The sequence below is a fragment of the Mchenga conophoros genome, linkage group LG13 (assembly GCF_057382185.1).
Source record: "Mchenga conophoros isolate Kocher_MC1m ecotype Shallow Benthic linkage group LG13, M_conophoros_male_GT1.1, whole genome shotgun sequence".
Classification (NCBI taxonomy): Eukaryota; Metazoa; Chordata; class Actinopteri; order Cichliformes; family Cichlidae; genus Mchenga; species Mchenga conophoros.
This window is the reverse complement of record NC_140538.1, coordinates 30100509-30127471: the sequence shown is the minus strand read 5'-3', so window position 1 is coordinate 30127471 and position 26963 is coordinate 30100509. Positions and strand designations below refer to the sequence as shown.

General features: G+C 41.9%; 1 long non-coding RNA gene across 1 annotated transcript in view; it reads left to right on the top strand.

Annotated features, from left to right (window-relative positions):
- LOC146561511 (uncharacterized) overlaps positions 1 to 26963 on the top strand; it is a 512369-nt gene that overhangs the window by 70987 nt on the left and 414419 nt on the right. Inside the window, exon 3 of the long non-coding RNA XR_014894894.1 lies at positions 6715 to 6836. This is a non-coding gene — a long non-coding RNA (uncharacterized LOC146561511). The remainder of the gene's footprint in view (positions 1 to 6714; positions 6837 to 26963) is intronic.

Here is a 26963-nt window from a genome sequence, read left to right as displayed (position 1 = left end):
TGCCGCAGCCTCCTCATCAGCTGCCTCGTCTGGCCCTGCGCCCACCGGGCCATGGCCGGCACGCCTGGGACTGGAGGGCCGCCGCTGCCTTCCGCGCGGCCGGCCCCCTGAACTGCGCCGTCATCGCCTGAGTGGCCGCCGTCGCCTTCCGCACGGCCGGCCCCCGGACCGCCTTCGCCTGAGTGGCCGCCGTCGCCTTCCGCACGGCCGGCCCCCGGACCGCCTTCGCCTGAGTGGCCGCCGTCGCCTTCCGCACGGTCGGCCCCCGGACCGCCTTCGCCTGAGTGGCCGCCGTCGCCTTCCGCACGGTCGGCCCCCGGACCAGCGCTGTCATCGTCGCCGCCGCCTCCCGCGCGGTCGGCCTCCTGAACTGCTCCGTCGTCTCCTTCACCGCCGCCGTTGCCTTGCGCACGGCCGGCCTCCTGAACTGTTTCCGCGTCGCCGCCGTTGCCTTGCGCACGGCCGGCCTCCTGAACTGTTTCCGCGTCGCCGCCGTTGCCTTGCGCACGGCCGGCCTCCTGAACTGTTTCCGCGTCGCCGCCGTTGCCTTGCGCACGGTCGGCCTCCTGAACTGTTTCCGCGTCTCCGCCGTTGCCTTCCGCACGGTCGGCCCCCTGAACTGCTCTGTGTTTGGGTTGTTTTCTTGGGCTCCGGTGTTTGCTGTGCTCTTCTTTTGTTTTCTGTTCCGGGCCCTCCGTCCTGGGCCCCCGCCGCCCGCCCTGGGTTGTTTTCTGTTTGGTTTTGTTTTTCTGTGTTTGGGCTGTCTGGAGCCAGCCCTTGAGGGGGGGGTACTGTCATGGTCCTGAGTCTGAGGACTCAGTGTTTTGTTTCCTTATGCTTTTGTTCATTCCGAGTGTGTATTCTGTTGTGATTTTGCCATTTGTTAGGTTTCTGTTCTTTGCCTGCCTGCTCCCACTTCTCTGTGTTCCCTCTGTCTGTCCATGGTGTTATTGTGTCTGCCCATTATGTCTAAGTTCTCCCCGTGCTCTCTCTTCCCCCTGTGTGCCCTCTATGTATTTATGAGCCCTCGTCCCCTTTCGTGTTTATTCCATGTCTCCCCTGCCTGTTACGTTGGTGTTCTACTCGTGCTCTCTCTCCTCCTGTACTTCCTGTTTCACCTCTCCCGTCAGTGTTCAGTTCACCCCGCCCTGTCTCGTTATGATTATCAGTGTCACCTGTGTTCCCCGTGTGTTCCCACTTCCCTCGTTAACCCTCTGTGTATTTCTGTCTGCGTCTCCCTCTGTTCAGTGTGACGTCGTCCCTCTTGCCGTGTGTGGATCTCCCTGTGTCTCTCTGTGAATTCTTAGTTTGTAGTTTTCCCAGTTTAGTTTTGTATTTCCTATGTTCTGCCCCTTCAGCAATAAAGCTGCCTTTTGAGTTTATTCCCTCGTGCCTGTGAGTCCTGCATTTTGGGTCCTACTCCTGCCTGCCGCACGGCGATTCCTGACAGGGTGAGACTTTCTTCAGGTTTCCCTTATTAAAGTCTCCGGCTGTGATAAACGCTGCCTCTGGGTGTGCGGTTTCCTCGCTGCTGATCGCGCTGTACAGTTCCCTGAGTGCTCGGTCAGTGTCGGCTTGTGGGGGAATGTAAACAGCCGTAATAATCACTGCTGTAAATTCCCTCGGTAGCCAGAATGGCCGGCACTTAATCATCAGGTACTCCAGGTCCGGTGAGCAGAAGGATTTGACCGGGTGCACGTTCGCATAATCACACCAGCTGTTGTTGAGCATGAAACACACACCACCGCCTCTGCTTTTCCAGTAAGATCCTGTGACCTGTCCGCGCGGTGCACAGAGAACCCCGGCAGTTGTATTGCGGAGTCCGGTACCTTGTCCGATAGCCAGGTTTCTGTGAGGCAGATCACGCAGCAGTCCCGCATCTCTCGCTGGAATGAGATCCGTGCCCGAAGCTCGCACAGCTTGTTCTCCAGAGACTGCACATTAGCCAGTAATAAACTGGGTAACGGTGGTCTGTTAGTGCGCCGTCTCAGTCGAACCAGAACGCCAGATCTTCTCCCTCTGCGTCGGCGTTTGCGGCCTCCAGGGCCAGAGAACAAAGGCGTCTCAGGTGAGATGAATGGGGGGTCTGCAAACGGAGCGTCCGTGTTGCAAAACTTGAACTCCGGAAAGTTATAAGAAAGACCGTCTTTTATGTCCAGTAAGGTTTGTCGGTCGTACACAAGGAGACATGTGCTACTCGCGAAAAAATGAAGGAAAAGTAAAATTAAACACAGAAAAAAGCTGTTGCTTGGGGGAGCAGACAAACCAGACAAAAAAGAACTGGGGTTTATTGATTCATCCATCATCTATGTGTTTTCAGCCTCTGTTTGCGCTGTGTCAGGCAGCCTGCTCAGAGTGTATCCCATCTCTTACCCAAAGTCAGCTGTGATAGGTCAGAAAGAGAACGAGAGTTTTCTGTGCTTAACTTGGCCAAATGATATTTAAACAGCATGTGTGTGTAGCAAGCTTTTCTTTGTGGTTTCTTATGAGAAAGTGTGTGTTTGTGTTTAGACGTGTGTGTGCATTTCATTAGGTAGATGGGAATAAATAGAAACAATATAGATACTAAGCCAAAACAATCAACAGAGATTTGATTGGCAGCACCCCTGGGTGTCAGACACCCTTGGGATCAGACCTAATTGTTGAAGCACCAGAAGTTGCAGAGTCATCACTTGCTATGATTAACACACGAGATAATCAAACCTAATCTCATATTATTAGATATGCATAGTATTAAATGCTGATTACATTATTGATGACTACATATTCATTGGAGCATTAGCAGAGTTCTAAAGCCAAACCCAAAGTTGGTACAATGTGATTTATAACATGCACAAAAAAATTATTGTTTTCTGTCTTTGTACTGTCAGTGCCGTAACATATTTAGTTTTAGTGGTTCTGGAATTTGATAGAGCTGAACCTCAGGATCATGCTACTTGCTAAAATCTAGCATTTGTCTAACTTAGTTAACGTATCCAACCCTACGTAAATGACTTTAATCTTTAGGCTTATATCGCCTCTCTCTTCTTGCTTCCTGGTCAGAAACTTTCCAAGAGGGACAAAGAACCTTTCTGAGGAACTCATAAAGAAATGAATAATGTTGTAGTGGTCACTGAGTTGGACAGGTGTCATATGTCTTGATCTTTGACATGAACCTAACTATGGCCCTAACAGATTAGGGGTAAGGTTGGACTTTACCCCAATTGAACCATGGCTACAACCAGGATGAAACAGGGTTTGGAGCCAATGCAATCCTCAGAGTTTGAGGTTTGCTTCCCCGTGACAGGGTTTTTGTTTGTTTGGTTTTTTTACCCTACTGTCGTTTACATTTGAGGTTTCAGCCTCCTTTGATCATTGGGTTTGGTTGTGCCCCATCAGGAGATTCCATTGTCCTACTGGGAGATTTCCACACTTACGTTGGCAATGTGAATCAGACGTGGAGTGGTATTACTGGAAGGAACAGCCTGCAAGATCTGAACCTGAGTGTTGTTCTGTTATTGGAATTCTCAGTATGTCCATAAAAATCATATTTGACCATAAGTGCATGTGATACTTGGATACTTTCGGTTGCCTGTTGGTTTTGTAATTGTATCATCAGATCTGTGGTCATGTGTCATGAACACTTGGTTGAAGAGAGGAGCTGAACTGTTAAACGATCACCACCTGGTGGTGGGTTGGATTAGGTGATCAGTGAGGATGCTGAAGAGGCCCATCATGCCCAATATATAATGATACACTGGGAGCACCCAGCAGAGGTCCTGGTCTAAGATCTTCCATTGCTGGCAGAACTTTGCAGCACCGAGGATGCAAGGTGAATGGTGGTAATTCCCACCATGACAGCTATGTCATGACACCAGAAGTGAAGAAAGCATTTGTCACTTATTCTAAGTGTAGCCAAGTGGCTTCCAAGAACTTCAAAGCAAAGCCAAGTAGCTGTAGGTTTCCACTTTGCTGGCCTCAAGATATCATCTCTTTTTCCAGATATTGTGGGTCTGTTGGCTTTGTTAGGTAGAGCATGCTGGGGCAGTTTTCAGCAGTGTGTGAAGGGGTAGGTATAAAAACGTTGTCCCTGTTCGGGGATCAGCTGCTGCCGTAAGTAAACAAATCAAAGTGTCTCGGGGTCTTGTTCACATGTCAGAGGAAAGCAGTGGAGTAGTTTTGCACACAAACCATCTAAAAGGTGAACTTTTGGAAGGTTTGTTCCTGTTACATCTGACATAAAACTAACACAGCATTTCAACATGGTGGTGGCAGTGTGATGGTCTGGAGCTGACGTGCTGCTTCAGGGCCTGGACGACTTATTATAATTGATGTTACCATGAACTCTGCTATCTACTAGAAATTATTGAATCAGAATGTGTTCCCTGAAGGTCAGATACATTTGGGTTACGCACCAGGGCAATGACCTGAAATGCAGTAAGCAAGCCCACCGCCTTTGCTTGGGATGGCTGTAGCCGAGGTGGTAGAGCAGGTCACCAACTAATGGGAAGGTTGGTGGTATGATCCTTGTCTGCTCCGGTCTGCATGCCCAATATCCTTGGGCAAGATACTAACCCCAAGTTGCTCTGTGATGCATCCATCAGAGTATCAAAGTGTGTGAATGGTAGACAGAAGCATTTACATAGAGAATAGAAAAAAAGTGCTTGTGTGAATGGGTGAATGAGGCAAGTTGTATAAAGCGCTATATAAGAAGCAGTCCATTTACCATTTATGGTGAATGGCTAAAGAAAAACAAAATAACGGTTGGCACGACCTTTCAGATCATCCTTTAAAACAACTCTGCAAAGAAGAGTGGGATGAGCAATGTGAAAGACTTACTGCCAGGTATGCTTGATTGCAGTTTTTAACTGCAAAAGTTGGTACAATCAGTTATTATTTTTAGGAGCTATTACTTTTTCACATGGAAAAATTTTCAACATCTACATGTTCCAAATGATGACCCAATAAATGAAGTCATCATTTAAAAACTATATATTGTCTTTTCTCAGGTCATCCTTGTTTAATGTTAAAGTTTGCTTGATTCCCTGAAACGTGAGTGTGACAAATATGCAGGAAATTTAAACAGCAGTAATGGGGCAAATTTTCACACTTTTTCATAGCACTGCACGTAAATTTGTCTTCCTCCTGTTGCTTCAAGTTTTTCAGTAAAATAATTCAAAATAATTTGAAAATACAAAAAAACATTTTTCTAGCATATGATTTTAGGCACTGAAAAAAAAAATCAAAATCTCTTGCTCTCTGTTCTCTCGGGGACAGCGAGCTGCGAGTAGAGTTGGGCGCCCTTAGTATTTTCATCTCGCACATCATGCTTTTAATTATGGGACATATTGAGCAGCGTGTCCAATGCACAATGGCTCTGCTGGAATATTCATGTCCAAAGTTAGAGGAAAGTGGAAAGGGGAGGGAAGTGAGATGTAATTGTAATTAGTGAAGGACCTGGTGCTGCCAATTCTCAAAGGAGCATCTGAGTCACCTGCTTCATGTGTGCGCCTGTGCATCTGTCCTCCTGGCTTACCATACTGGGACACACCGGGGAGTGTGAGGAGCTCTCTTGGCTTAACTAGGAGGTGTACCTGTCTGTCTGCTTGCTCCAGGGCTGAAGTGGCTAGTTAGCATATGCGCCGCCATGCATGCGTGTTTACCCTATATGTGTGTGCACATGCGTGTGTGCGTGCACACGCACGTACACAGGCCTCATCTCAAGTCTCACTGGAGACTTGTTGTCTAAGATTAATGAAGGTCACCAGAATCCTCCAAAGTATTCTGATAATTAAGGCTTTGTTTATCAAAAACAAGTTATATTAAGAGCAAAAAGATTCATGGTAATTATTCATAATCTTAACAATTCAAGTGTAGCCACCTCATTTGTGCCTTTAATTCTTCTTGTTAATGTTTTGCATAAATCTGCATAATTACTTGAGATGCCTGTTGTATTTTTGACAGCTACTCAGTTCGTGTGCACTAAAGGGTATCGAATGTGCTGCGTGCTGCATACTTAAAAAGTGCTTGTATGACTGGAGCGCCAAAGCATTTTTGAGCCATGAAGCCCCAGCAATACTGGGGCAGTAATGCAGGCGGCGGATAGGATGTTTTCTATCAAACGGGGTAAATGAATTCTTCTGCTTACGGTAGTTCAAATGAAGGCTTTTATGAGCAGGGTGTCCCTGGATTCATGCCGCAACATGGGACATCAGCGGATAAATCCTCAGTCTAAACAGAGAGGCCACAGACAGGTGCTGTTGTGAGTTTGCTTTTATTTTCAAGATCAAGCCCCTTCTATAATCTTGACATAATTTAGTGTGTGTGTGTGTGTGTGTGCGTGTGTGTGTGTGTGTGTGTGTGTGCGTGTGTGTGTGTGTGTGTGTGTGCGTGTGTGTGCACAGCCTGAGCCCGTGTGTATATGGCTTGGCATGTCTGAGGCGAGCCCCGTATAATCGCTGCATAACTCTGATGCAATAATCACATGTAAATGACCACGGCATGGAAATGTGCTCTCTTGGTTTACATAATCTTGTAATGACCCCTTGTAACACACTGTCTGTGATATTGGCCCTAATAGAATGTTCTTGCTCTGTGTTTTTTTTTTAACCCAACTTATTTTTGTAGCTCCAGCCTGGAATTACACAGAGCGCAAGCCCGGCCTATTAGCACCATGACATGAGTGATTTAATTTACCCTCTCTCTTTCTCTCTCTCTGTCTCTCCTCCTATTTAGCATGCAACAGGCGTGGGCAGTAATGCCTGTGTGATTGGGCTGTGCTGGGTGATGATTTTAATAAACACACATCCGCAGAGGTGGCCACAGGTCAACCGTGTTTGGATTCATCAGGTGCACAGGTAGGAATAGAGTTGTGAATGATTCAAGAGCATCCCAGTCACCAGGTTCGCTTTAACAAGCGGTCAGCGAAGAAAACACTCACTTGTGTTTGTGTTTTTGTGCACAAAATTAGCATATTTGCATGTTAATTGTAGGCTAAAGCATCTGTGCATACACTGTGTGTGCACTGTCCACTGTGTTACACTTGTCTGCATGCCCACCTTTCCGTGCAGCTCTCGTTCTCCTGCTCAGAGAAACATGTGGCTCTGATGTTAATTGAAATTTGTCTAATGAAGTAAAAGTTAGGAAAGAAAGAGAGAGAGAGACTTTGGAGGAGAGATAGGGAGACAAAGAGAGGGCAAGGAAGAGAAGTTAAAAAAAAACAAAGCTTCAACTTTCTTTAATTATGTTTACCCAACAGGCTTTGCTTCCTCATTTAAATAGCATAAACATCTGGCCGTGGTGCGCCACTAGCATGGCGGCAGTAGTCAAGCAAATCTTGTGGAAAATAATGAAATTAGATCCCTGGTGCTGTGACAGTGGAAGGGCAGAAGACATCCGCTCCATGTTAATAAAATTGCCATGAATGAGTGAATACAATTAGGAAATTGTCAGTGGCGGCAGTGAACTTTTGTAACTCACCAATGTTTGCATCATTCGATTAAGGCAGCAATTTGGACTTGTTTATTTGCGGCTGTTGTGGCTTTTATTAATTGTGACCTGGCAATGATTGGCCTGCGATTAAACCAGTCACATATGATGTGGCTGAGGGTAAGGGATGGATTGGTGGGCACGCTGATGGAGGACTGATTTTCTCTTTTTTTGTTTATCTGATGTAGCTTGTGTGTGTGTGTGTGTGTGTGTGTGTGTGTTTGTGCGCCCGCGTGCCTGCCTTTTAGTTGAAGCTATAAGCATGTCTGCCTTTAATTGTCTCTTTATATAATACAGAACAGGTTTGATTGGATATGTCTGGGCAGCCAAAGCCAATTTATCTTTAATCTTAAAATCTCTAATTTAGTCTAATTTAGCCTTTTTCCTCTACCATTCTGAAATGTGACAGGTACAGCTCTTGTTTCAACGTGTTCTTTGGTGCTGGTGCCAAGTTGCACCTGTCCAAGTAAGTTTGAGGGCAGTCTTATTATAAATTTTGCATAAAGGGCTCTTTGTCAAAACCTCTCAGGGTTATTTTTTTTCTTTTTTATCCTGAAATGTTAACACTGGAAAGAACGGTATTATGGATATTGGCCTATATTTTCATATTTTAAGCCGGACCAAGTAGAGTTAATAGAGCCTTAACCTAGCCAAAATGAAGCATAGAGCAGTGAGCAAACCTCCCAAACAGGACATAAACCCTCTTTTTTGTTGGAAGTCAGAATTTGCTACATCAGTTATGTGTAAAATAGTGGGCATTTAAGGAACAGATGCTGATTTAGTTGGTGCTAATTTCCATACACAGACTGGCACGTCAACCCTTGATAAGGAATTGAATCGATAAGTGATATTGATAATGGAATCAATTTTCCCTAAATTCTCGTCCCATTTCATGCTGGAGCTCTGCAGAGCTGTAGGGCCACTTTAACAACTGCGTGCAGTGAGTGAGAACTGGTTCATGTGCGGCTACCTACACTACACTTCTACCCTACACCGAGGTTCACTGAGGCTGCCAAACGGGGCAAGACCTGCAATAGCTATTGGAGATAAGGACCATGTCACTAGACTCTTTTCACTGGGTCACATGCCTCAGTATATGGATCTGCTGTGTTCTGAAAAATATCAGGTTGGAGTTTTAACAAGCTCCTGCATTTGACAGTACGTAGATTGGGTTAAACTGCAATATGCTGACAAAGTACAAGCTTTTTGCAGGCACACACGACAGTGTGCATGTTCTTGCTGCATGTCTGCAGCTCACCAGACAGCTATAGTTCAGCGCTCCTAATGAACCAAGCATCAGGAGAATTGGATGATAACACTACCGCCCTGAATGTGGCTTTGCCAAAATGAAAAATAGATGGCAAAGTTTAATGTATTAATTACTGCCTAAGCAAATAATAAATTTTGACTTTTAAATGTAATTCTTGAATTACAAATATATGTAATTCAAGTCATTATTGTTTGCCTATCAATTACTATTATCAACTTAGAAGGTTTAAAGAAATGGCTTGACATTAATAAATTGTAATGGAGTTATTGCATAAAGTTTGCAACAGGCAAATAAAACAAAGTCAGTTATTTGAAGTAGTGTGTATGAACATTGATTTTCGTCTGTGATGACCATACATTATACTACAAAGCTCAGACAATGATGCTAAAACAAACATGTCTAAAACTATAGCAATATTACATATTACCAATAATGTCATCAAATCTAAAACCTTTACACATAATGTATTGTTACCAAATATCTGCATGCATATCTACCGTGTGGAGGTTTGAAGAAACACATACAAACCACACCAAATCAGGAAAGGAATATAAACAGAGTTCAGAGTTTTATGAACCAACCAGTGAACTATGCATTAAACTACACCCTCTAAAATTTTATCATGTCGTTGATCGTATTGCATCTTGCAACATGCAGAGGACAAACTAACCATCCAAACCATATTCACAGGTTGTTTGAAATGACAACTACAGTCTGAACACCAATGTTGAAAAAAGGTCTATATCTGTGGGAGAAGGATAAACAGGTGGTTTACTTTTGATGACAAATTACAAATATTTTTATGACACTTTCAATTGTATAATTTGTTTTTTTGTCTTAATATATTTATTCTTTGTGATGGTGAAGTTTCAGCCTATAGATTAAAAATGTATATTTATTTCCTCATTAATATGCCACATAAATGGCATAAAACGTATTACATTTTGCTAGAAAAACATATTTTTTAAACCTACGTTCTGACTGTTTCAATATTCACTTTACAGCTTTACCTGCAATTGTTTTAATAAGTGTTCCAAAAATTGTTAGTATTACAATGGCAATAAAACTAAATGAAGCAAGAGAAAGTCCTACAGCACAACACACTTCACACAAAATGATTTGAGTAATGGCAATCATTGTTTTCCAGTAGAGCTTTACTGTATGTTTAGCAATTTCACTGTGCAGCTTACTTGTTGTATTTTATTGACTCAAAGTACTAGTATATAGTATTTGGCCTCTTTATTAATTTGTTTAAGAAAGTGTGGGTGTTGTGTGGGCACATTTGTGTGTGCCCCTTGACCTGCTACCACCAAAAATACAATATTTTTGTAGGAAACACTGCATTTGGCTAAAAAAAATAAAACCTCTTTCCTCTGGGACGTTTGATGGTTTCTGTCTGAACTGTTGCTTAGACAAATTGAGGATGTGCCCCATGACAATTTACTATTAGAACTATTTCTGCAGCCCTAAATTTGAATAATATAGTCCGTTAGGAGAATTGGTCCTTTCTGGATAAAAGAGAAGAAAGGCCGACGAGTCTCACACCAGTTGCTCTGCACTGGACACAGATAGGATTAGATTCAAGATGTGTTCCACATTTTGTCTAAGGTTGGTAGAAATAAGACGCAAACACATATACACAACTTTAGGTAGGAAACAAAAGTCCACCATCATAATCCAAAATGTTTCTAATAGAAGCCTAAAACACACAGGGATGGCAAACAGAAAAGAGAAACAGGCACTGACAGTGAGTGAAGGGGAGTCTGAGGCTTTATATACACTAGAGGTAATTAAATACAATGGACACGCCAGGGTCGAAAATACACAGCTGAAACTAATTAAGAAAATGACAAAAGAAGTAAAATTAGACACAAGACAGAAAAGACCAGCTGTTACCAAAATAAAACAGGAAGTAAGCCACAGCTACACAGGGGAGCAAGATTAACTTCACACACACTGAAGGAAAAGAAAAACACACTTTCACGCGACTAATGGACGGACAGAACGAGGACAGAGGGAGCAGAGGGACCCTCTGACTGAAAACAAACTCTTAAATCATACCATGAACTCACAAAAAACTTCAAAAACGTGGGCCCAAGACCCAGGGACCATGACACAGACTCTGAAATAGATCAATATTCTTGTTAAAGTGGACACTTCAAGATGGAAAATTCTACTATCCACAAGCCTTATGTATGTACTTTATATAGTATATCTGTAGACGCTGCGGTGCTTTGGAATAAATCCCTTCAAATGCTCTTAGTCTTTATCATCTTCACTCCACAGGTCTGCCGTTCACCATTCTGAGTTCCCTTTTGCAAATTTGAAGTGGCGTGTCCCTACCCTCCTTGCTCTCTGCTTTCTGGAGAGAAGACTGTGTTTACTTTACAGCTTCACGCAGGCAAGGGAAAGGATTACATTTGTGGAAATGAGTTGTCATTTCAGGAGGTAATAATGGATTTGGGCCTGAGAGCTCAACAAACACAACACGGGGAGAGCGGGGAGGATGAAACATGGGAGCCGAGGTAGAGAATGCGTATGTACATTGTGGATTTGTGTGCGTAGGAAAGATGCCCCACACACACACACACACACACACACACACACACACACACACACACACTCACACACACTCACAAACACATGTGCGCATACTATTTGGCTGGACATCTGTACAAATGACAGAGTACTGGTGGATTCTGCTGAGGTGCCTAGCTGGTTGGGCGGGGGGGCGGACTCCCACCACAAGATTCCTCCAATCTTCAAAGCTCCAGTCCAGTTAGAAGTAATGGTTTCCATCCAAGTTGCCAGATTGGGTTGGTCCTGTCAGCACCGTTGTATTTAGTGACAACCATGTTTTATCTTTTGTCTTGGCTGGCCACGGACTGGCTTCGTAATATTTTATGCTGACTTGAAATGTCTCTTTTGTCTTTGGCTGGAGTTTTGGAAGTTCCATCCTTGCCTGCCAAAGGAAACAGACCTTCTTCATTTTACCCTCCTGTCTGTAACTGTGACCTCTGGACTGCACAGCTGTACGCCAGTCACATTAAGCCCATGAGCTTCACATAGGCCATCTTATTTCATCCTAAAACACAACAGGCAGCCAGGCATAATATGTGTGTCAACGGCAATATCTTCTGATCTGCTGGTGGGAGGCCAAAAACTAAATTGGATCCATAAGTTACTCTTCAGATAGTCTGAGAAAGTAGATCTTCACAGGTTTATAATAATTGAGCCACTGGATCTAATTTGGGGTGGTTACATAATATCAGACTGAGGTCTTATTATGTCTAATTAGTAAGGGTATTCAAATAAACCCACTGATAATGGTATCAAATTTCCTACACTTATTAGTGTAGTATTATGGTTTCTATCTACAGATAGCTGTGGTCTTTTGTGCTACAATAGTAATTATAGATACTTGAATGTTGCGCAAAGACCAGTGTTGGCGTTGTTAGTCAAAAAAGTAGTGCATTACACTTTACCTTTACGTTTAAGTAATGCAGTACATAACTTACTTCTCCAAAAGCGTAGCGTTTTAGAATCAGCTTTTGGAGATTTACTTATCTGGATGGTTGAGCATGCATCAATACGTTACTTAATTATTCGCCAGTGAAAGTCATTTGTTTCAGTACTCGTTGTATTACTTTATTATTACTCAGTAAACTGTCCTGAAATGCACTGTTTTGTAATTACTGGTTAACAATAAAAGTCCCACACTTCAATACTAATGAGGACACACATATGATCTGTCTGTTAGTATTTATGTATGAACCCAAAGGCCAAATTAAAAAGAAAAAATGAAAACCAGCACAAAGAGACTTCAAAGCAATCACCATAATGACGCTACGATAGAAACAGAAAGTCATCACTGCTTTTGTTAGCCACTGAAGTTGAGGCTCTGGTTGCTGGGTTGGGGTCTGCATGTACTCAACTTCATGTTCGCTCTGGACTTTTAGCTAGCTTTGTGTTAACATGCTGTATGTGTAGATGATTGCAAAGAATCAGCACTGTGTTAGCAGCATAATGCGCTAGTTTCTGTCCTCAGTCATCGCGCTCTTGTCTTTTTGTGTAATAAAAAAATAAGCAATGCCAAATCTCCACTCCATCATATTCCTCCTCCTCTACACAAACTGAATTGTGCAAGTGTGCAGGAAGAAAAAAAGTATGCTGCGTGCAGATAACTGAAGATACTTTGATAATGCAAGAAACAACATAACTGTAACTGTGGTGTAAGGACTATAGTACAATAATGCTTTCCATTACTTTGTTACTGACAAAGACATAATAGCTGTCTTTATTTAGTTATTTATGCTGTGTGGGAACTTTGTAATGTGTGTTTTTATAATATGAAATAATGATACAATTATAATATCATCTGCATTTTATACTCTTCACTTTATACAATTATTTCTTCACAAGCGCAAATCTGGCTGAACAATAAAGTTATTATTTATCCTACAGGTGTTGCTGGAATTCTGAGCTTCCCGGGAAAGATTGTTGCCCGGGGATAAGGCTTTGCTGACTGGCTTCTAGAGAACGTAGTTTGTGGTCCTCCAGGTACACACAAAGTATGTAGGCAAGTACGTTAATTCCATTTGTACGACAGGTGCTGACAAGCATGAATACATACCTAATCCTTTAAACTTTCTTTAAAACCCCCAGAGTGTACTCGAGACGGAGTCCAGCTTAGACTGCTGTATTACAATTTAACATATAGGTATTTTTTCTTTTTTATGTGATCATTTTAAACAAGTTAGATGACATTTGAAAAGAAAATCCCCAAAAACTACTCTGGGTCATGCCATTAGGGTTCCCTGTTTTTTTGTTTTTAATAGGCTTTGCATGCACTTTATACTTGATGATGGAACCATATGCCTGAGCTATTGCATATATATGTATATATATATATATATATATATATATATATATATATATATATATATATATATATATATATATATATATGTGTGTGTGTGTGTGTGTGTGTGTGTGTGTGTGTGTGTGTGTGTGTGCAATGACAATTCCAGGGTATGTAGAGGTGAGGGGCAAAAGGATTTTGTTAAATAAGCTCCACATACTAGTGAAGGCATTTTGTCACATGCAGCTATAAAGCTGTGGAATCACAGGTCTTTTTCCTATTAATGATACATATGGTTAGAAAAGCCAGGGGACTTATAGTTACTGCACATTTCATAGAAAATATCATTAGCCTGAGTCTCTTATATGGTAATTTTCCAGAGGTGAGATGATGAGGTAGTGGTATACATTTGTGTATGTGAATGAGGCTGTGTGCTTGCGGAGTGTGTGTAAGCATTTGCATCTGTGTGGAGAATGAATTTGTGTACAAGTACCTACTTCTACCATTTTTGTGTGTTTGCGTGCTTGTACGAATACAAGTGTATCTGCATGTGTGTGTGTGTGTGTGCGCATGTGTGTCGTAAGACAGATGGGTAATGGCCCCTGTGCTGAAAGCGGGGCCCTGCGTAACGTGCAGCCCTGATTGCAGACCTGATTACCTGCCATATGCTAGCTGAAGGGTTGAGGGCCGGACCAAATGAGAACAGTATGCAAACGTTAAAGCAGCGTTTTTATAGCGCAGTCATTATACCCCTGCTCTGGCAAATGAAAACGAGCGTGGCGGGGAGGGAAAATAATGAAGTCGTAAAAAAATGGACGGGTCATGGTGCGTGGTCGCTGAGGCAGCCACCACCTCCCAACTGTAATCCCATTGGCTAGAGGGGAAGAGTCCCCTACTAAGATGATGTTAAAGCATTGGTTAGATCACAGGGTGGCCCTGTTTGATTGAAAAGCTTCCAGGGAAGATGGCAGTTAAAGATCACCTTCGTTTTGGGAATGAAAGCAAAATATGTGTGTGTGTGTGTGTTTCTGCCTGTGTTTGATGTGATTATGTTCCTATTAGCCTTTGCATTCTCCATTATGCATGCAGTGTACGGTTCTAAACTGACCTTGTAAGATGATCATTGACTCTCCTTGGAAAACACTTGTTATCCCAGGATTAACACACACACCAATTACTACCTGCTTGCCACATGAGCTCAGGAAGGAAAAATCCTATCTGTGTTTCTCATAATGGAGAAACCCCAGCACTCTCTATACTCAAACTGATAAAACATCACACATACAATCAAAGATGTTTTACTCATACTGGGGTGCCCATGTTTGTTATATCGGTCGAATGCCTAAATGTTCTGTTTACAGCAGTTGATTGTTTTCCTTAAAAATGTGATGCATCATTTACATTTAGTTCTTTGTTCTTTGTATTTTCAAATAAAGTAATGCTGTATTGTGTTTGATACTCCTTCTTCACATTTTATATGATTTTGTGTACAAGACTGACACAACTTCTTGTTTTGAAAAGTAAAACCAAGATAGAAATTACTTAAACCTGCAGTCGTACTAATTACCAGCAGGGGGTGACTGCTCTTGTTGCAAAAGGAGATTCAGTTATAGAGCTCTTTGAGAAAATGACACTTGGCCTTCTTAATCTGTAACTTCAGTAAACACTGCTTTGGTGTGTTTATGATTTCAGTTACTAGTTTCCCATTTTATTCAATTCAGTATGTTGTTAATTTTGTAACTAATGGTGCTTGTTAGAGTCAAAAAGGAAAATAAAGCAGGTTGTTCTTTAGGACAGGCCTACCTTGCGACGGGCAAGTTTCTAACATATGAGTGTGCCATGTCCCTCATTCTTCATGTATGGTTGTTAAAACATAAAGAAGTCAGTGACAACAACACTCAGGTTTGGATCTCACAAATCAGTGGATGGCCACCTACTTTTTTAATGTATCATCTATGCATCAGACGAATCCATAATCACTGGATTGTGGAATTATTTTGTAGGGTTTTTACATTACAATATAAAGTGCCTTGAGGCTACTGTTGTGATTTGGCACAATATAAATAAAATTTGATTGAATTTTGGAAGCCAGAAATTAAGAGAATGATCAGAGTCAGAGCACACCTATAAAAAGATATTTAAAACTTTTTTTTTACTCTTAAATCCTTATAAAACCAATTTCTTAACATATGATAGATTAAAAATGAGGATAAACTATATGAAGCTATAAATATGCCAGTAGGTCTGTTTCCTCAGATTGTGCAGATCCATGTAAGATGTTTCTTCTTGCTCTTCATCATTGTGTTAAGTTAGCCTAACCACATTAGAACCTCGAGACTATTTCCCTGTAAAAATCATTTCTTTTGCTTTTTTCAACAGTAGAAATCACAAGAATCTTCATCTGTTCTGTTTTCTGTTGTGTTTATGTACTAATCTGGTTGTTAATAGATATTTCCTTTCAATCTATCATTGAGACATTCTGTGGTATCTATCTAGCTATATATATGTGTCAGTTGCATGCCCTGTTTGAGGAAGAAAACAAATTCCCATTTAATGAGTTGAGACTTGCACCTTACCTCCAACCTGTTACCAGTATGTCTAAGGAATGACTCTTGTTACCAAGGGCTCCGCATCACTTTTCCCGTTTTCATCCATTTGAGAAAAGGAGAACTTGTGCATAATCCTGAAGCCCATTGTGGCCTACTTAGTGGGAAAGGGAACATGCCTTTCTGACTGGTCGTGCCTTTGTATGTGGGTCAGCTTCATTCAAATTCTCTTTCATTCTGGCTCTGCTTCCGACACTGTGGCCCATCATTAGCTGTAATATAGGTCACCCCAGGCTTTGTGAGGCTCCAGCCCCATTTACATTCTTGATTCTGCCGTAGCAGTCGTGGAGTGACTGTAGGTAAGGAGGTGGGAAGCTAAGGGAGGAAGGTGGCATCAGAATTAAAGGGGAAGCTTTTATCACTTTTGATGAAAGGATGGGGTCAGCCTCAATACATGCTTAAAAGGATCAGGGTGTTTCCCCAGTGGTGGGAAGATGAAACTCTTAAAGATATACAGTAGGTACCTTGGCTTTTCTTCAGGGTGGAAGAAAACGAAATACCAGATGAGGAATTCACTTAAAGCTGCATTGGGACTTGCTGTTCTGTGATGTGTTGAGGGAGATAGCTATACAAGACAGACATCATTAGATTCAGTTATATTCAATGAGATACAAAACAACTAAGAATGAAGACCTGTAGTTGTGCCTCTGTTTGCAATTCATAAAGTTTTGTAAAGGCAATGGCCACTCGACTTTTACATTCAGTTCAGCTCAGTAGCCGTTAGTTGAGTTTTTAATGGCACAATCTGTATGTGTACTTGCCCCACACGCCCCCACATGTAAACACAAACGTATTCAACAGTATTTGGAGAAAACTAAGCCGTGGGCTTTGTCAATGACCTACAAATGAATGAAGTTATTCTGGTGTTGGTTTTTTCCTTCATGCTACGACTCAACAATATGAATGACACGGTTGAAGTGCTGGCTATTATGTGTAAGACTGATTTGTCACGTTACGATATGGAATGTGTGAATCAAAGTCAAGATGAAAAAAACAAAAACACATTTATTTGTTAAGTTGGGGGTGTCATGTGGTTTACATATTAATTAATAATGAGTTTAACTTTATTTGTACTTTGTATTATAAACCTGTGAAGTACTTGTGTTGCCTCAACTTATCTGAACTTTAGTTTTTCAGTTTTTCTCAAACTTTGATCATTTCTCTACCTTTACAACAAGGTGGCGGCCTTGTGTAGACTTAATGAACTTTTTAATAATCATTAGTGACCTTTTTACACTTAGGGTTATGTAAAAAGGTCATATATATGGTATATATAGACTTTTATAACAGAAGAACTGTTGGACGACAGAGGTTAAAAACTAGTTTATTTAACCTCTTTACAACCACCAGGTTAATTGTTACAGGGTCAGGTATTAGGGTTTAGTTTTACCAGGATGCGAAAAAAAGAGCAACTCTAGGAGCTAAAAAAAAGTCTGAAAAATGACATTTTGTTATTTCAGAATATGCTTTCCTTTTGGATGTTCCAAATAGTTGACAATTTTATCTAAAGCAGACATTAATCAAAACCAGGAGGTTAGTAGATGTTTAGGTTAGCATTACATATATATACCAGCTTGTTTTTAAGTTGTATCTTCAGCCCTAAAGGTCATAGCACAAAAAATGCATCAAGGTTGTAACTTGAAATCACAGCTCCAAAGGCCTCTCCACCACAGCAGCAGATCCAGCCTCTGTGTTTAGTATGCAAAGGAAATAGAGCCTATTGACAGTTTTTTTCCCCTCCTTGGCAAATTACATGTTTCCACCTTAATTGTTATTGGAGATGTTATCACTAAGCGGATGCAGCCCTTGCTTCTGAACCTGCTAAAGCCTGACAGTAGTGTGAAGGAGGAATAGGAGGGGAGTTATGCAAAATACTGCCTATGTATAATTAATGCCCCAACCCCCTCCTTCCCCCTTTCTCCCCCTACATATATTATCACACACTATCCTCTTTAGGATGGACAGCTGGCGCCAGGGTGTCTTTTTGACCTCTAAGGGCTGCAGTGTTAAACTGAGATACTGAAGGTGAAGTGAGAATGGGAATTGGTAAAGGGCAGACACTGTAGGGAAGAAAAGTGCGCTCACAGATGCACAGAAATACAGGAGTTCTAATAAAACAGGGAGATATTTTGCAATTTAAGAAAATAAATTTTAAGGAAACAGAAAAATCAGTTGTTGTTTGGCAATTGCGCTGATTCCCCCCCCCCCCCCATTTGGTGGCCAGTTGCAAGTAGCTGCGTTGACCAACTGGTCATCCAGGTGTTGAGTGTCCAAACCCTCAACCTCTAGGCAACCACTTTTAATTGCAAGGCAGCTGCACAGGTCACCAGTCATGAGCCATGTTGGACTGACTACAATTACTTTCAGACTGATTGGAAAAGGTTTGGAAATAATTTCTGTCTAATTTATAGACACAACCAGATTGCCAACATGCTTTTTTCAGTCTGAGTACAACTTATCTGCAATGCTACTCATTGCAATGGGAGACATGTCTCAGCTGGCTCGACTCTGGTAATATTCCTATATCAAAGCTCTTATATATTTGGATCTCTGGATTTAGTTTTATAATCTATGAGGTTCTGGCTGGCTTCTGAATAAGCAGTTAATGTGAATATCTGTGTATGTATGTAACAGTTTTGCTATTTTTGCTAATTTATCACATGCAGTTGTCATATTGTCACAAACTGATTGCATGCAATTGCTAACTTTAAGTTGTTTTGATTTTGCACAGTGTGAGTATAATATCAAGATTATCAAGTTGTCATAACTCTTCTTCCTTTTAAGCCAAATTTCTTTTAACTGGCTGTTCCTTGTAATCAGAAACCAGAGCTGCTCACGTATGTGATGAACATTTCAGAATACTAAAAGCTAGTTTTAGAGATTTTTGCATAATCTATCAGCATTTTCTGAAAATTTATCTATTCAGTGAAACGTTTCAGTACTAAAAATTCACCGACTGTGTTGCACAGTGCTGTTTAATACCATTAACTATGTAGTATGAGTAAAAAGGATGACGCATTTGTTGAACTTCATCAAATTTGGTAAAGGAGCAGCCGACTATATTTTTTGGACGATGTTACTGCCTCATTGTTTAAGGGCTCTTATTTATTTCATTACCTTCAAAATGTTCTTCAGTTTTAAATAAAGAATTTTCACACTAACAGATTAAAAAGGAGAACTTATATGACTTATATGTATGTCCTTTATTTACACAGCTGTTCATCCAGAAATCTGTTATTGGTAACGAAAAAAAAAGAAGTTTTGGATCCTTGTGTTGTCTCTGTGTAAATGAAGTATTTTTTCCTATTGCACCTATTGTACCCAAACAGCTTAACCCTCCCCACCACACCCAACTGCTAACTTGAACATTGCACTTTGCAAGTAAGCTTCTGAACAGCATCACTGCGGTGAATTCCACTCCTCAGTTTCCTTGCGTGGACATTTGCTGGTACAGAAGAACTCGAATGCAGAGCACACACTCGCAAGCACTCGGCTGACTTTTGCATGCCCTCGTCAGTTTACTTACTGTACTCCCTATCTCTCCATTAATTGATCTAAACAGCCTCAGATTATCTCGGCTCCTATGCAAAGAAGCCAGAGTCACTGCCAGCTCTTTCAAGATAGCAGGAGGCGAGACAGACAGAACTTTGGAAGAATCTCCTCCTGTGCCTTAATTCCTGACGGGAATCACGTTAACCCCCTTCCCAACCCCAACCCCAAACACTCCCCATTCTTATCTCCAACCTGAGCCTCTTTTGATGTCCCAACTCTAATCAACTCGTCCAAGGCGACGGATGTGCGGCTGACATGGGACAATCATCAGAATCTAAATCGTTACATCTCCCCTGACATTACTGTGGCATTTTTGTCATGGCAGAGGTAAGGAGAGCGAGGATCAGTTCACGGGGACCATAATTCTTTCCGTCAGGTGGTGGTGAAGGGGGCTGGTGGTGCGGGTGGCATATTCATATTAGTGTGGAATTAGACCCTTTTTTGATGTGCAGGAAATCCAGTGTTGGTGAGAAGAGCAGCGGAGTCCACACATGTCCTTATCAGGGACGGCTGAGGCCCTATTCATACAGCCTGCTATCAGCATAATTCTTTTTGACATTTCAGATAAGCATCTTAACAGAAAGCTCGCAACTACACAGATGGGAGAAGTTGTCAAATAATGAAGGAATCCTACATGTTTACTACTAAAATATCAGCCTTTTAAATAGGTGTCTGGATTTGACTGCTATCGGGCAATCTGTGAACCCTCGTCCTACCGCTTCCTCTATCTCTGCAAGGAACACGGGTTAGGAGTGTGCGCCCATATCACACCGTAGCGAAACATGCCATAACACCACACACTAATCCCAGCCTCTTCTAATCTGCTGAAATCTCTCGGAGAATTATCTGAGGACGCCGGTTCATTTGCAAATATGTTTAGGAAACAGAGGAAAACACTGCTGTGACCGTCCTGTTTCAAAATGTCTACTGTAACCTCTGTCGGTTGGACTGATTAGGCGTCGTTGTGTTTGTGTTTGTGTTTACCTAACACAAACAAATTATCCTTGGGTTTATGGATCAGCCTGTAATCACTGGTCAGCAAGGACAAAGGCTTCATGCTTCTTTTTATTTCCAGAGCAAGTTACTAAACTGACGTTTACGGTATGCAGACTTTGAACAATGATATGCAATTCACTGGTTCTTTACAGCTGCATGTGAGATATTTACAATATAGAAAATCTTCTGACAAGCAAAGAAATAGCATCAGCTTCAACATTCCAATGTATGTTTTACTTGGAAAATTAAAATTTTCCTAATGTTAATACTGGTAATACTTCTAATTACATGAACATTTTGAAATGTATAATACTAATACTAATACTCAGATCTTGTGGGGCGATCGTGGCTCAAGAGTTGGCAGTTCGTCTTGTAATTGGAAGGTTACCGGTTCGAGCCCCGGCTCGGACAGTCTCAGTCGTTGTGTCCTTGGGCAAGACACTTCACCTACCTCCTACTGGTGTTGGCCAGAGGGGCCGATGGCATGATATGGCAGCCTCGCTTCTGTCAGTCTGCACCAGGGCAGCTGTGGCTGCAACTGTAGCTGCCTCCACTAGTGTGTGAATGTGAGACTGAATGAATAGTGGAATTGTAAAGTGCTATATAAATGCAATCCATTATTGACTGGTAGGTTATCAAATATATCTTACTGTAACAGAGAAGTCCAGGGTGCAGGCTCAAACTAAAAGTTGAATTTAGTTTTCTTTTGCCAAAGTTTTTTTTTAAAATTTGAAACAAGTTTTTGACACATTTCTAAAACAAATGTGTTTTCTTGTTTTTGTCACAGGTGCTCTGATGAATTTGGTAAAGCACCTAGAGCACAGTCTCAGTCTCTACTCCCATGTCTCCATGTTACTGAGATCAGAACTCTGTGTTTTATGCAGGAACGATCAGATGTCTGCGTGACAGAAATCTTCACATCTAAAACTTATGCGCAGCCGATTTAATGCATTCATCAAACCCCTTCCCTGAAAAACCATGGCTATATGCTTGTCTTCTTGTTTTTGCATGCACTGAAGGGAGTAAAGGAACGTGTTTGCATGCAACTGAATCTGAAATTGTCGTCTCCATGTACAATCGTGTAATTGCTGCAAACACTGAGCACTTACTGTTGTAGCTGCTTATGTTTGACTGTAACATTACACTTGAATTAAACTTTGTCAGTTCACTTTAACTTTATAAAATGAAGTGACATAGTTCACCCCTCCCCGGTGAACAGGAAGTGATGTGTTTCACATGTGTGTTTAAATATCATATTCATAGGAAAAAAAACCAAACAAGAGGCCTGGTTAGCATTCTCTGTAGAGCACAAACGGGACTGAAGAAACAAACAATGTAACAGCAATGTAAAGTGTATTTATTCTGCTCAGCCACGGACTAAAGGAAACAGAAGAGTGACAGAAGGAGAATGTCACTAATAGAAGCAAAATAATCAACAGCAGCGCTTGAAGAAAGCCATCACACATGCATGTTCATATGTTAGAGGGCTGTGGCCAGTCAGCCACATAATAGAACAATCACCCTGTCACTCATCCTCTGCTATTCTTGCTACTAAAAAAAAGAAATAAAAAAAATCTTGTGCTTTATCCTCTTTTGTCCTTTTTTTCCCTTTTCCTGTCATTTTCTTCTCTCTGTTCTGTCTCGCTCTTTTCCTCATTCCTCTCTCAGATCTGTCCTTGGTCACTGTCACCCATTATTCATTCATCATGATGCATTGTAAGTCTTTGGCAACCAACTATTTTAATGCATCTTCCTTGTTCCCGGCCACATTTGTGTCTTGTGAACACCTGGATGAAAAGAATTGGCGTCGATACATCAGGATAAATGACGCGCTTGCGATGAAACGCATCAACCTCGATGCCTCTGAGAAACGATTTCGACACATGTGAACAGGTTTTGGGGCTGACAGGGTACAGGACCACGTCAAGCTTCAGTTCACGCCCTAACCAAAGACCAGAGTAAACTGAAGAGGTGTAAGCAGAGAAGCAGTATGCAACAAGTATCCATACGATTAAAATGTTGGCTCCATTTAATATCCTAACATTAACGATTCAAGTTCATTTAACCAAATGCAGTCGTTTGACCAAACTCGTGAAGTTACTTTGAACTCATTAATCAACAAGAAGTGCAGCAACTGATATGTTTAAAACTGTAGGGGAAGTAAAGTTTGGATTGGAAGTAAAGGATTCATTACAAAAGACGCATTCACCTCAAATGGATCAGTCAAAGAAAAACTACAGCAAACATACAAGTCCAACCAGTTAGTTCCTTCTCACAATTTGTATTTTGAAACTGCAAGAAATGTAGTTACATTTGTTACCACTGCAGTGAAACAGTGGTAACTACTAAAGTTACATGTTCTCATTGTTACCAGTGAACGACTATGGAATTAAAGCACTTCCAACTTTTGCTTCTGTTTACTGGTACCAGTGCTGTTGAGGAGTACTTGGTGAGGGCTAGTTCTTTTAGGTTCAGCAGCTAACAAGATGGTGTATCGGTCAGGATACAGGAAAGAGGACAAAAGGCTTCTACTGTGCTGGATTGTCACCGCCCGCTGTTTTATTGCCACCTAGATGCTCAGTGTTGACAGCAATTTCCAGTCATGAACCTAACACCGTGAAGGATGGCAACCATGAACACAGCTTACGTGTAGAGGTAAAACAGAACTAACACGGAAAGACCATCTCCCCTTCTGGAGTAGCAGCGTGGTACCCCAAACTTCTGCCTATGCCTATTTCCCGCAACTCCACCCCACACAGTATTGCAGAACATAGACATAAAATCTCAAAGCCTTTTATACAAGTGCTATAGCGTGAACCAGCATGCAGGTTTGTCAAAGTTTTTTGTGGCGTTTTTTTTTTTTTTTAAACATTTTTAGTTTAATTGTTGAGTGAAAACATTGTGGTGAAAAGTATTTTCCCTTTAACTCTTGTAATGGAAAAATCATGTTTTTTATGAGTTTTATTTAAAAACAAAAACAAAAACAAAAAAACATCTGGGAAACATAAAAACACCCCGACTGATGTTAAATCATCCAATCATCTCATAACAACAAACAAACAAAAAAATAAAAAAACCTCCCTTCTTTTTTAGGCATACGTTTTTAAAAAAATATAAGTATGCCTCCCAATTCAATGGTTGCATATTTTCAATCATTATTAGAATGCTGGCAGCTCAAGGCTCGCAGGCTTTAACCTCTGCTGTGTTTGGTGTGTGATAAAAGGCGAAAGCACTATCAATCTTTATTGTCTGGCCCACACGCTGTAATTGCATTCAATAGTCCACTGATTCTCTTGTCTGCGCTAATGTCGTGGAGCAGAGAGGAGCCAGATGCTCTGACTGCATTACACTCACACTCTCACACACAAACGCACACAGATAGACACACAGGTTCGCTGACACACAGTTTAAGTGTTTATACTGGGGGAAAACACACCTATGTAAAGATGCCTATCGTGGAAAATGCAAAAGAAATATACGCAAGCATCTTGGAGCATCACTTGGCCTTGGCTGATGAATTCTTCACAATATAGAATGAGCAGATGTGCAACCAAAGTCTGGACTGAAGAGGACTTGTGAGCTGGTCAGATTGTTTATGTATATATGAATGCACAGTATGTGTATTTGTGCTGATCTCCTCTGAATTGGATGATATTCAAATTTAAGCGAGCTGAAGGAGGGAAAAGAAACGGGGGGGATGAGCTGGAGGAGTGCCAAACACTCAACTGGATCCCAGTAAATAGTAAAGAGGCTGATAGAAGAAAAGAGGGTGGAGGAAACTGAAGACAGACAGCATGAGGGAGGTGGCAGGAGACAGTGTGTGTGTGTGTGTGTGTGTGTGTGTATACATGCCATCGTAGGAGTTGTTTGAATAGCCTCTTGTAATACTTCATCCAAACTCTAATGAAATCCAACTGCTGCCTTTCCTTTTGTTATTCTACATAAGCCTTTGGAGTGTACCGGAGTATGAAGTGTGTTCGTGAGCTTTGTTTGTGTAAATGTCTACGTGAGTGTGTGCGAGCAGTTTGATTCCATATTACCCATCCTCAGTGAGCACCTGCAAGTCAGATGGCAGCGCATATTGCAAAGTCTCACGCCTTGGGCAGCCTCGATAAGATAGACACGCCGGGCTCCAGGTAATAGATTTGGGCTTGTTGTCATATCCACACAGAGCGTGCAAAGCCTGCAACCCCGAGGATCAAGCCAGATGATGCAATATCAAAGTTGGCCTTTGATATTGGTTATTCCAATACCCCTTCTACATTATTTTTGTTGATCTCACACTCTCTCTGCTCACACACGCACACGCACACATATAGCACCTTTGATTGGAAGTTAAATGCACTTTATACGACCTGAGCTTCTTAGTTTAGCAAATAGCACACATAATGTATAGTTTATTTATCTCCTTTCTATGCCGTGGAAATCTATGGCATCAAGGGAATTGCCCCCTGGTGGCTTCTAGGAATAATGCAAGTTTAAGATACTTTCACATTGGCTTTAACTTCAAAAACAGGTGCAGTTTAAGGTAAAGGTATTAATTTAGGCTGTACTGACACCAGGCATGAACAACTGAACCCTTAGCTCACATTTACTCATTTGGGCCTGAAGCCATGTGTGCTTCAGATTGTCTCGGCATCTCAACTCTTTCTCCTCTCACACTCTTTCACATACAAGCACTTGTTTACTTCTGCTTCACAGAGACAGCTTTTGTTGACCAAGCACTGGAGTTCTGTGGTTGGGTCTGCCAGCCGCACTGGAGTTCAGCTGAACTGCACTCCTTTAAGTGGGCCAGGACATTTTAGAGATCATGCCCTAGCATGTTATATAGCAATAACACTAGTCAAATGAGTTTGGAGCACAAGCTCTGTCCTGTTGGGTTTCCAGTGTGGTTATCAGTTTGGATTTGTGTGAGAGGTTTTGTTGCTCTCGAGGTTTGAACATTTTTGCTAATGAATGCTTTCACTGATCCTGTTTTTGCTGTAGTTTTAAGTGGGCCAAGGCTAACATACGAACTGCCATCAAATCCCTGATGAATTGGATGTAACCGAGGCTTGGGTCTGTTCTCCAACCAATAGTCATGCAGCCGTAAATTAGAGGGTGATTACACTTTGGCTGGCAAGGCGAAGAGTCTTGGCACAGATGGGCCAGTTTTAGTGTAATATCACGGCCACACGGTGCTGCGTCCACTCTTTATAATGCTGTTTACTGCTGCAGCTTCTCTCTGTGGCTGTTTTTCCTTGCATATATTTGCATGTTACACAGATGCACTCAGAGCCAGTGGGGCATGCAGCGTGCACACTACATACAGTAATACATTGCTGAATATCAAAGGAAATTACCCTTCACCTCGGTGCATGGATCTTAGCGAGTTCCTTAACCAGAGGAATGGGCTTTGAACCAGGCAGATCCCCCCAGGGCCCGTATCCCGGCCCCTCCCCAGAACGCAGCGCCGGATAAGGGCCGTAATTCCCACTTTTAGGTTTCCATTAATCTGATCCTGACACAGGGGAGACGGGCTGCTTTGCATATCGCCTTCCCAAGATGGAGGGCTATTTACATGATCGCCTCCAGATTGAATATGATCAGTAGCCCGCCTCCTCTGCGGTCCTCTGCAGCTGAGACAGGAAGAAATGCAGATATATTTTTCTCTCTCTTTTTTTTCCAGCAGGTATTTGCTGCATTATCATGAATGAAATATTACTCACTCAGGTATATTCGCTATAGTGTTTTCGATACGTCTCAAGTTAGGCTTGATGGATACGTGTTGCAGATATTACAGCTCTGTGCTTGGTTCCCTTGACGAAGGCCAAATTTCTTTTATGAATGTGACAGCAGAGATGGATAGATCGACCCATTTATCACCGCTCACTGATAGTGCTAATGTGAAGAGAGCACCCCCACCCCCCACCACAACCCCGTCTCAACAAATGTGAGGAACACCAGCGAACAGTGCTCCATTTGAAACCATGAAGGCAAACCCCCATGTAAATGTATCTGTAATGAACGGCGCGTACAGGAGGTGCATTATTCTCTTTCTGCTACATTTATTTCTGAATATCAAATGAATATGATAAATGTGGAGCGAGGGGGCGGCGGCGGTGGCGGGGGGAGGCAAAGTAAGCCGAGGATATGAGATGAGTGATATTGTTATTACACCACCGACGATGAGCTGCAGAAGTTGAGACGGTGCATAGCGTAGGGGGTGAGA